Source organism: Euprymna scolopes, chromosome 39 (assembly GCF_053919585.1).
Source record: "Euprymna scolopes isolate OS-2025 chromosome 39, ASM5391958v1, whole genome shotgun sequence".
Classification (NCBI taxonomy): Eukaryota; Metazoa; Mollusca; class Cephalopoda; order Sepiida; family Sepiolidae; genus Euprymna; species Euprymna scolopes.
In genome coordinates this window covers 10171476-10183975 of record NC_136520.1, presented here as the reverse complement: position 1 = coordinate 10183975, position 12500 = coordinate 10171476, and the positions used below count along the sequence as shown (strand labels likewise).

General features: G+C 37.1%; 1 protein-coding gene and 1 pseudogene across 1 annotated transcript in view; both read left to right on the top strand.

Annotated features, from left to right (window-relative positions):
• Nucleotides 1–12500, top strand: part of LOC145263649 (uncharacterized) — a 78977-nt gene that overhangs the window by 1661 nt on the left and 64816 nt on the right. The window lies entirely within an intron of this gene.
• LOC145264067 (5S ribosomal RNA) lies at nucleotides 5809–5927 on the top strand (annotated as a pseudogene).

The window sequence follows — 12500 nt, the reverse complement described above, 5'->3', positions numbered from 1 at the left end:
CTAATATTATATAAAAGAAACTTTATGTGAAGAGGGAAGTGTGTGTGAGAGAGAGAGAGAGTTCCTTATCGACTCGAAAACCCCAGGGCCGATTTTTATGAAATTTCGAACGAAGGTAATTTATGTGTCTGGCAGTGTTCTTAGATAGGTTTTCATCGGAATGTCTTTGATAAGTATCGCTAATCAAGAATCGAAATACTCTGATCAAAAAAGGAACGGGCGACTATGACTAAAGTTAACCCCATATACAAACTAACACCACAAGTGCATGTGAGTTGTTTCATTACGACACAAGCCGAAAGGTACAACATAAAAATCAACAATGTGTTCTTTTATATGACAAGGGCGCGTTCGAAATCGATGTTTCTGTTTAAAGCACAATTGCACCATGATACTTGACTTTTTCATTTAAAACTTAAAATCAATCATTATCACGGTACACTGGGTAAGGCCAGGCATATGCAATCACCAATAAGCTTTTAGATATGACAGGAGCGCGTTCGAAATAAATGTTTTTGTTTACAGCACAATTGAACCATGATAGTTGACTTATGCCTTTTAAACTTTAATTCTGGCCAGTATATGCAAAAAAAATGATTTTATAAAATCTACAGTAGGTTCTCTACAGTGCAATGCAGTCACAATGTATTTTGAACTATGTCACTGCGGTCAAGCATGCGAAGCTCTTTCCCAGTGCACAACGGTGGGTCCCAAACTAGAGCAGACAATCAATCGCTTTGATTGAAAAAGGGGCAGTTTCACTGATTTGGATGACGATAAAAATATCGGAGTGTGAAACATTCGTTGATCATCGTTTAATCCCGAGCAACGACGGGTCTCTTTGCTAGTCTATTTGTTTATATATAAAAGTGGCCATATGTGTCTGTCTGAGGATTGGTCTCTACCAAAATCGTCTGTAAATTTTTGGTCTGCAGACTTGAAACTTTATATATAGGGGATTTGGATCTGTGCAAAAAGATTCGTTTTTGTCTCTAGTCGGTGAAAATAACTTCTAAGGGGTCAAAATTTAAAAAATTTAGAACTTTTCAAGTGTAAGTCGACCTAAAATGCTCGTCTGTATATGCTCAAATATACATTTATATGTCTTACGACGTTATTTTTTTAAGTTATTGTATGTATATGTCCAGATGATAACGACTAAGGCTGAAGAGCAATATGTTTTGCTTACGATTCTACATGATGGCACCAAAATGATATATTTTTTCTTTTAACTATAAGTCAATCTATAATCCTATTATTTTATTTTATTTTATTAATATTCATATTAAAAGCACTTTTTTCTATTTATTTAAAAAATATATATAACTTTGTTTTTTTTTTATGGGTCGTGGAATTATATCCTATCTGCAAAAGACCTAGCTAATTTACATATTCTTTTAAACATTCATTTAATTAATTCCCTACTAGATTTTTTTCGGTTTTCTTAAATATTATGTGTAAATAATATTCATGCAGATATTTTACATGCTTTATACTTGCATAATATTTGCATAAAAAGGTTATAGTAAACACAAGCTTCTGTATATATATCTATATCTATCTATCTATCTATATATATATATATATATATATATATATATATATATATGTGTGTGTGTGTGTGTGTGTGTGTGTATCTATTTGTTTAAAATATTTTGCTTACCAAACTCCTTTGTTAGTTTTTCATCTACACACATGAAGCTTAATATATAGAGTATTCAGACGCATGCAAAACTTTATATTTGTGTTTTAACTGGAGAAAATCGGTGCAAAAGTGTGAAAATTTTAAAAAATGGGATTTGCCAGGTGAAGGTCGAAGGATGGCATTACACATATGCATGCGTAACATAATAGTTATTAGTTCATGTTTTAATTTTTAGCCTTGCAGCAAACATGTCTTCATAGCTGAGGCATTAACTTCAAATCGTAAGTTAAACGTTTTGGTTTCGATACTTGGTAGTGGCGCACGTCATTTTTTTTTTTTTTTAACTTTTTAAATCATTACTATGTATTGGGTCCAATATAATATAATAATAAATACGAAATCTTCATTAACCAAAATATTATATCTAAGCGTACTTTATGTCCGGGTAATGCCGGGCGGTCTACTAAGTGACTAATATATGTATTGAGTATAATAATCAATAGACAATTGGCTCTATAATGTGAAATCTACATGAATTAAAATATCATATTTAAGCGTATTTTATGTCCGGACCATGCCAAGTAACCTCTTAGCAAACATAGAGATAGGTGACAGTTATTAAATAGTTAAACTTCAGATAGACCTTTGAAAATTTAGCGCACTCAGTGAAGTGCTCTATTGTCCACAAATAATGCCTAAGCAACCCGTTAGAATTGTAACAGAGCGCGGACGCGCGTAGGCAGATGCATACGAAATGCGAAATGACGCCACTGTAACGAAAAAGACTATAAAATGGAGAGAGCGCGTTAGAGAATACGATCACGTAAGAGACGTGGGTGATATCACAGCCGTAACGAGAGCTGGCACATGGCGGGAGAATGAGGAGATAAATGTTGTTGTTACAAAAAAAAGGAGTCGAGTTATTATTTGTCCTATGTTCCTTGCAACGTACCCTGCTACAGCGTGTTGGGTATACGTGTGTAAACAGGTGTACTACGTGTATAAACGTTTGTACTACCTGTGTAAAAGCGTGTTGGTTCATTTACAATGTTACAGCGCTCGGGCAATTTAGCAACAAAAAAAAGTAACCCTTTTTAAAGCATTACAAGATAAAGCCTGGGAGACATAATTTCCTCGTACTTCACTCAACCAGATCTCAGCTCAATAAAGAAATGCCAGAAAATGCCATAACTGCCTATTCTTTGTTGTACACGGTTTGTTTTGCTGAGATATATAAAGTGACGACGCTACCCCCTTCCTAATCTATGACACAAGGTTAGATATGTCAAACTCAGGCTATCCAACTGCCATGCACATCATTTTGTAGTGTTATAGAGACGCACATCACTAATTAAAGTCCATATTTATTTGCTTCCCCACAAGGACATGGTTAGACGCAAGGGCGGTTTTAAATGTGGGGAATCTAGTATTGCTAAAAAAAAGGGGGTCACTTTGAATCGAGACAAAAAGGAGAGAAAAAATAAAGTATACAAGGTGGAACGATGAAATTGTCACCCTAAAGAAAACAACACTACAGCTTTATTTTAAAACTTTTATTGAAAAAATTAATTCAGGTAACTTGATTATATAGTAGATCTGACATCTATTCAATGTAGTCGCTTTCAGCCTAAATCACTGCCTCAATACGGAGCCGGAATCGGGAGCATACCTTTTCCACAAGCACTAGCGGGAGCTCCGCGAATACTCGGCGGATGGCGGCGATCAGGCTGGCTTTGGTGTTGTGGGAGGTCATGTAGGTGATGTTATCGATGTATAATCAAGCAAAGTAGTCCAGCGAGTTCAGGTCGAGGAAGACGGGGGCCAGTGAGAAAAGGGTGCAAACTAGTAGCACTCCTTCTAAAGCCAGGCCTGGATTTCTTCAGACTTGTTGGCCGGCGCCGTGTTCTGCTGCCACACCCAGGGTCATCTGATTGCACCAGGGGATTACCACAATTTTCAGCACATCCAGGTATACTTTGGTGTTGACTTTCAAACCGATGTAGCATCATGTGGCGCTCACTTGAAAACACATGAAATACCATAAGCGTAGCCAGAAACTTTGTTTTCATCATCCTAGGGATGTCCCTGTTATTCGTGGCAATCCAGCGATGCATTTTAAAGACAATGGTTATGTTGTCATAACGTGCATTGGTAGAGAACATAAGTCGATCTCACTCGTTGAACACTGTGTCACTTTCAGACATGGTAGAAGGCTCCAATCGCTGTTGGAATTTGTACACAACTGGCCAACTAGTAGATGGTCTGCAACAAAAAAAAAAAGAAAACGGAAAATAGATTTTTTAGTATGGTGACAATTTTATCGTTCTATCCGATATGACGAACTCCCCATCCGGCCCTCCGTGGCACGGGGGACAAGATCAAAGTGTAGTATCTGTTCCGGCAGATACTACACTTAAGATAATTTGTACCAGTCAATGGAGGGGAAACCCTCTATACTGGGACAATTATTATTTTTTGGTAACCAGAGTGACCCCTTTTAGGGGAGCTGGTTTTACCTCACATTAAAAACGGCCTTGTGCCTAATTTGCTCAGTGGGGGAGCAAATAAACACCATCTGTTCCGGCAGATACTGCATGCTATGACTAGCAAAGACCAGATGTGGGGGCAACCCCACATGCCTGACCATTAACCAGCTCCCATTTCCCACCTCTCGGGAGTTGGTCCCCTTTTTCCCTTCCCCCTCCCTTCACTCCTCACATTAAAAATCAGCCTTGTGCCTAATTTGCTCGGTGGGGGAGCAAATAAATACCATCTGTTCCGGCAGATGCTGCACTTAAGATAATTTGTACCAGTCAATGGAGGGGAAACCCTCTATACTGGGACAATTATTATTTTTGGTAACCAGAGTGCCCCCTTTTTGCCTACTTTTAGGGGAGCTGGTTTTTACCTCACATTAAAAACGGCCTTGTGCCTAATTTGCTCAGTGGGGGAGCAAATAAACACCATCTGTTCCGGCAGATACTGCATGCTATGACTAGCAAAGACCAGATGTGGGGGCAACCCCACATGCCTGACCATTAACCAGCTCCCATTTCCCACCTCTCGGGAGTTGGTCCCCTTTTTCCCTTCCCCCTCCCTTCACTCCTCACATTAAAAATCAGCCTTGTGCCTAATTTGCTCGGTGGGGGAGCAAATAAATACCATCTGTTCCGGCAGATGCTGCACTTAAGATAATTTGTACCAGTCAATGGAGGGGAAACCCTCTATACTGGGACAATTATTATTTTTGGTAACCAGAGTGCCCCCTTTTTGCCTACTTTTAGGAGAGCTGGTTTTTACCTCACATTAAAAACGGCCTTGTGCCTAATTTGCTCAGTGGGGGAGCAAATAAACACCATCTGTTCCGGCAGATACTGCACTTAAGATAATTTGTACCAGTCAATGGAGGGGAAACCCTCTATACTGGGACAATTATTATTTTTGGTAACCAGAGTGCCCCCTTTTTGGGGAGCTGGTTTTTACCTCACATTAAAAACGGCCTTGTGCCTAATTTGCTCAGTGGGGGAGCAAATAAATACCATCTGTTCCGGCAGATACTGCAAGCAAAGACCAGATGTGGGGGCAACCCCACATGCTTGACCTTTAACCAGCTCCCATTTCCCACCTCTCGGGAGCTGGTCCCCTTTTTCCCATCCCCCTCCCTTCACTCCTCACATTAAAAATCGGCCTTGTGCCTAATTTGCTCGGTGGGGGAGCAAATAAATACCATCTGTTCCGGCAGATACTGCAAGCAAAGACCATATGTGGGGACAACCCCACATATAAGACCTTGGTCAATGTAGGGGCAACCCTTCATACCAATTGTCACTATCCAGTTCCCCGGGGAGTTGGTCCCCATTTCTCCTTCACTCCTCACATTAAAAATCGGCCTTGTGCCTAATTTGCTCAGTGGGGGAGCAAATAAATACCTCAAAGTGTAGTATCTGTTCCGACGGAACCCCACATATCAAACCTTGGTCAAAGTAGGGATCACCCTACAACCAATAGTTACTATCCAGCTCCCATTCCCAACCTCTCGGGAGCGGTCCTCTTTTTCCTCCCCCTCCCTCTCTCTCCATATTAAAAAACAGTCTTGTGCCTAATTTGCTCAGTGGGGAAGCAAATAAATACACTATCCGGTATAACGAAAAACTTTTCTCTTCTTATACGGCAGAATCACGTTGACACACCGGTTCCCGTCAGATCACTGAAGTTAAGCAACGTTAAGCCTGGTCATTACTAAAATGGGTGACCAATTTGGGAAGACCAGGTGCTGTATGTAGGAGGACGTCGACACCTCCCTGCAAAAAGTTGCAAAAACCTAACGTCTTCATCTCCCCAACGGGGATATACATGCAACTGGGGACTGCTTGTGAATTTCATACTCCCATGAAACTTTCTCCTTTGGAGGAAGCCGGTTAAACCCTGAATAGGGTTGGTGCTGACTACACACACGAGTTTTCTCCTCTTGGCCGTCGGGCCAACATCTTTTTTCTGTTATCACAGTGTAATACCTCTTCCGGCAGATACTGCAATCAAAGTTATATATGGTGGCAACCCCACATATCAGACAATTGCTCTTGAGCATCAGTTTTGGTCAATGTAGGGGAAACCCTTCATGCCAATTGTCACTACCCTCACTATCCATATTAAAAAATTTGCTCAGTGGGGAAACAAAGAAATAACTATATATCATCCAACCAGCTAATAACCCCAAGTAAGAGGTTCAATTCGAAAGGACGATGTCATCCAGCAATGCTAACCTAGCGAGCAATTAATGATAAGAGATTGTATATAATAAATTCCACAACGAAACAACGTCGCAACCCACAAGAGCTATGACAGTAAACGAACCGGAAGTCCAAGACTCTAGTTTCGCCCTCATTTGGGCTCATCAATTAGACATATCCGAACTTAGGATTCGAAACCTGAGCCTCTTGCAACTGAGCAAATGCCCCGCACACAAGAAATTCTATTAACTAACACAGATCAAGCAAACAGCGCCAAAATCCGATTGTGAAAATGGACTTACTTCGTCACGACAAGGAACGCAGTCATCAAACCAGCTAATAACCCCAAGCTGGTGTCTCACAAGTAGGAATTTCAACTCGAAAAGACGATGCTATCCAGCAATGTTAACTTAGCGAGCCAAATGAGGGCGAAACCGGAGTTTTGGACTTCCGGTTCGTTGACTGCCATGGCTCTTGTGGGTTGCTACGTTGTTTGGCTGTAGAATTTATTATATACTAGCGAGGGGTACCCGGCGTTGCCCGGGTGCTTGGGGGGGGGGGTTAAAAAAAGTAAGTACGAGGATCGCCCCCGAACCGTTGAGGCAAAGTTGTAAATTAAAGTGTGAAAAAAAAAAGTGCGATGTTAACCATTGCCCCACCGCAAGATGCTAACGGAAACACGTTTGAATTTATTTAATTACTTGGATTTAGCAGGTGACCGTTTTAAATGAGGTCAAGTTTTGACTGCGAGATGGTATGCATTTACTGCTGAACGCTTTCCCCACCCCGAAGATGTTAAAGGAAAAAGACTAACCCACATGGGGCGAGCGACATTGAATATTTATCTTCCCGAAATCGACCAAATTAAATAGACAGGCGAGCTTCGTTGTTAAGTGTGAGATATTACGATTTGTAAGTTTTTAAAAGTTTTGAACTGACCAACCGCTTCTCTGAAAGAAGCCTTTTGTAGACACACAAAAAGCGAACACACATATATATATACATTTTCGCTTTTATATTTATAGATAATCTCTCACATTCTGAAAATCATATATATATATATATATATATATATATATATATATATATATATATATATATATATATATATATATATGATGATGATGAGTTGTAGACGAGGAAACACGTGTCGTGAATAATTATATTTTAAAAAGAATACATATGTCGATCCCCATTTGGGGGTACCAAATTGGTCAAAGAGAAAATTATTCCGAACTTGCATTTATGTATAATGGGTGGCTATCAGGCTGGCCTTCGTGCTGTGGGAGGTCATGATGGTTATGTTATGTTAAGTATAAATAATTGAATTCGTTCCAAACGTATCGTTAAAATAAAAAATAAATAAATAGCATCTACGTAAATCGCGATATATTCAACAGTTGCGTGAGATCGCCTGGTGGTAGAGGTTTACGCTTCTTATCATGGGGTCCCAGTTTCGAATCTCGCTAGATTCATCCACTCTGATGAGTCGTAGACGACGAAACACGTGTCAATGGATAATTATATTTTAAAACTATATATATAATGCAAATATATGCATATATATATATATATATATATATATATATATATTTCATAAAATCGTCCCAGCCGTTTTCGAGTGTATAGGAAACTTTGCATATATATATATATATATATATATATGTATTATATATATATAAAGGAACTTTGTGTGTAGCTGTGTTTGAGTGAGTTCCCTATGCACTCGAGAACGACTGGTACGATTTTATGAAATTTCACACGAATGCATTTAATCATTGATACAAGATAACAATTATTTCAATTATTATTTGAAAACAAGTTAATCTGTTTTTTGCTTAAAGGCAGTATTGAACGAGTAAGATTTGCCGGGTAATGGCCTTCGCGTATGATTATAAGCACCTCCCCCACCTCGTAGTCAACCCTCACTCCAACCCCACTTTGAACTCGACGCAGTGCAACAAGCTCTCATCAGCAGTGGCGAGAGGGTGATAGGTACGTATTATGACCGAACATAAATATTGACCTAAATTCCTCACAAGTTTATATGTGGACTTTGTCTTTGAAAAAAAATCAAACGAATGTTTGTTTGTTTGTTTGTTTTTATCGGGGAGGGGGAGTGAGTTCATCTATTAAACGAGGAAGGAGATTCGGCGGTACCCGGGATAGAATCAAGAACCCTTAGTACTCTTGCGCCTAACCCATAAAACCATATTAAATTTTCAGTTTTTTTTAAGCCTTTTCTTACATTTTTTTAACTCCAAACAAGGCACATCTTCCTGACCCTCGGGATGAGTGTAGTATCTGTTCATATGCTACACTTAGTCCTTTTGTCCTCGGTCAGTAGAGGAGAAATCCTTCATGACATGTTTTATTTTTGTTCCTATCCAGAGTGCCACTTTTGGGGGAGCTGGATTTTCCCCACATTAAAAACCGACCGTGTGTCTAACTCTTCCCTCTTGGCGAGGCATGTAAATAGGAACAAGGCCCATTGCTATTGGAGCATAAGAGGCTATTTCGGATCATGTCTAACGGGGGACTTTAGGGAGTTGAGCAGCGACATAACTGCCTACATTACATTTAAAATTCTGCACGTTAGTACATCAATAAATTGCAAAATAAAAACGATGCTAAATACTTGTTAATTAATAAAATGTTCCTTTTCAAAACCAATATGCAAATTAGTTAGTTTTGTGGCCGATAAAGACAGCATATAAAAAGATGTTTCGTCTCGAGTGTAAAATACTCGTGTAAAATATTCAGTGAAATTGAGTATTTTTAACGCTATGGATTTTGCGAGAAATTGGTCCAATTTATATATATATATATATATATATATATATATATATATATATATATATATATATATATATATATATATATATATATATATATATATCTGGGTAGGTTTATCCATTAAAGGCGTTGAGGGAAATTTGAAAATAAGAGACGTGTTACATTTAACACTTTAAAGCCAAATAACAACGCGATCTTTTTTAAAACTTTATAAAATAAACAGATGTTTATTTTTAAAGAGAGAGATATATTTCGGAGATATACCCTCCTTTTTCAATCTGTATATATATATGTATATTAAATTTATTTATACAAACATTAATGGCTACATATGTGCATACATGTTTCTGTAATCACCCGCGTTGGGGGATTACGTCTTCAGGCCAAGAATTACCGTCGAAAACTCAAATTCTTGGGCTGAAGACGTAGTCCCCCACCGCGGGTGATTACAGAAACATGTATGCAAATATGTAGCCATTAATGTTTGTATAAATAAATTTAATATACCTGCTCTGTTCACTCATTGAGCACTCTTTTGTAGACGCATGTTGTTTCATTGGATGTACTTCTAGGAAACTAAACTCTACTGGCTATATATATATATATATATATATATATATATATATATATATATATATATATATATATATATATATATATATATATATTTCTTATTCTTCGTCATGATGTCGAATGGAAGAATTTTAAGTTAAGTCCACTTAATGGTAGCTGTGTTTTTTTGTTTTGTTTTTTCTGTAGCCGGATAATTACGCGTTATATATATATATATATATATATATATATATATATATATATATATATATATATATACACACAGAGAGAGAGAGACACACACACACACAGACAGAAAGACAGACAGAGAGAGACAGCGAGAGAGCGTTCCAAAAGTAATGCCTCCTATTTTTATTCCGCCCCAATGGATCAGAGATGACTACAAATTGAATTATTATGATGACTGAACTTATGTATTCATGACCTGAAAGTTTGATGTAACTTTTGAAGATATTGACGTGGATAGACTCTAAGAAAGCAACCCCTGTCATGCACGTACGTCATAAGCAGAGACGCGGCATTGAATTTTTAGCAAGAGGGAAATGAGAACGGTGATGACTATGTAGAAAATAAATTCTGGAGCACAAAGGGTCGCTTGTTTTAATCGTACCACTCCTGTCGTTGTAGCTTTTTAACATTTTAAATAAAAAATAGGAGGCTTTACTTTTAGAAAGAAATTCGTAATCACATCCCAAGGATAAATTAATTTATGTTTGTATTTACTAATGTGAACGCATGTTTGTAGGTAACCCTAATCCTAACCCTAACCCTACCCCTAATCCTAACCCTAACCCTAATCCTAACCCTAACCCTAATCCTAACCCTAACCCTAATCCTAACCCCTGGATTTTTTGGACGAATATATTGTTGACATCCGTCTATATCAGGAGATAATAGAGTTCTGCGCCTCAGGTTTGTACGTTGGCGAATTACAGCATCTGATCTGACGGTGCAAGTCTATCCTGGATCAAAAGGCTCTTTTGCAGATGCAGCATGGTGCACAAATATCGTTTTTTTTTTGGATGTTCAACTTCGAAAGACGCAATTAAGTAAATAAACAGAGAAAAGGGACGAAAAATGAGAAAGTGAATTAACAGGCGATGTTGTAAGCTAAATATTATCAGCCTTCGTACAGCAAAGAGCATCACTTTTGTTTACTCAGATAAGATGGCATGCGAGCGATGTTCCCACCATGAAGAAAAGGTTGCAATGGTAACCAACAGCCAATCAAATGAAATCGTCTCTAAAACGTACTTCAATGGTGAAAAAGTTGCTATGGTAACCAACAGCCAATCAGTAGAAACTGACTCTCACACTCCTTACCTAGTCTGAAAACTTTTGAACAGCAGTAATTTCATTATATATTGTGTTTTAATGAACGAAAATTGAAATTTTTTATTTCAAAATATAGCTGAGAAGGTGACCTATAAACTGATAAAATTGTGTTAAATTTGGTCGCAAAATGAGCTTTAAAGTGGTTCTAAATGTGTAAAACTAACACTTAACCATATATTCAAATACGGTAGTGTTTGAATGATTATATATATATATATATATATATATATATATATATATATATATATAATGATATAGTGACATCCAACTCCACACTTTGCCCTAGCAAACTGGAACAGGTGTACAAACGACACATCACCGGTCAGCTGTTCCGATACCTTCCGGTGCAACTTGATCAGTTCACAGTTTGACAAGATTTGACATGTTTTGATAAACTTATCAAAATATAACTTCGCCAGTTAGATAGGTAGATTGATATAATGATTATATATATATATATATATATATATATATATATATATATATATATATATATATATATATAAACATTGCAATAAGTTTACCAAGGTAATCAAAATGCTAAACTTAAAATATATTATAAATATTAAAGAGTTAATATTTACAAGTAAGATAATCTCAACCAGATGTAAAAGCTCATTAAAACCACAAAGCAAATAGAGCTTATAATATAAACAAATGATTAATAAAACATGTTAAAAAACATCTTGAAAAAGAGTTAAAAACATATTTAATTTTAAAAAAAGGAAGCACAAGATAAGTTAATAGTCCTTAATCCGCGGAGTTTCGAAGAAATACTCTCCTTCTCATCGGAGGGCAGGAATTAGCAAAATGCGGGATCGGATTTTGCATGTAAAAGTATTTAATGAAACTAAAAATAAGTCACAGATCTTACTTGGTTAAAAAAGTGTGAGGTAAGGGGAATAGGAGATAAAAGAAAAAATGATAAAAAGATTTCACATGAATGAAATATTATATATATATATATATATATATATATATATATAGCAAACTGGAACAGGTGTACAAACGACACATCACCGGTCAGCTGTTCCGATACCTTCCGGTGCAATTTGATCAGTTCACAGTTTGACAAGATCTGACATGTTTTGATAAACTTATCAAAATATAACTTCGCCAGTTAGATAGGTAGATGGATATAATGATTATATATATATATATATATATATATATATATATATATATATACAGTAAGTAGTATGCCATGAAAATATATATGAAACGCAGAATATTCTAGGGAGTTTTTCATAAATTACTACCAAGCTCTACCTATATATTGAGCACTGTTGAAGTAAATATGTGTGTAAGTATAAGCCATTTTGAGTTTCAGAACAGTTTCAGATGGTTCGCTGTTACACACAAGTCCTGGGAGGTGACTTGTTTGTAGTAGACAGTTCCACAGAACAAAATATTCTTACCGT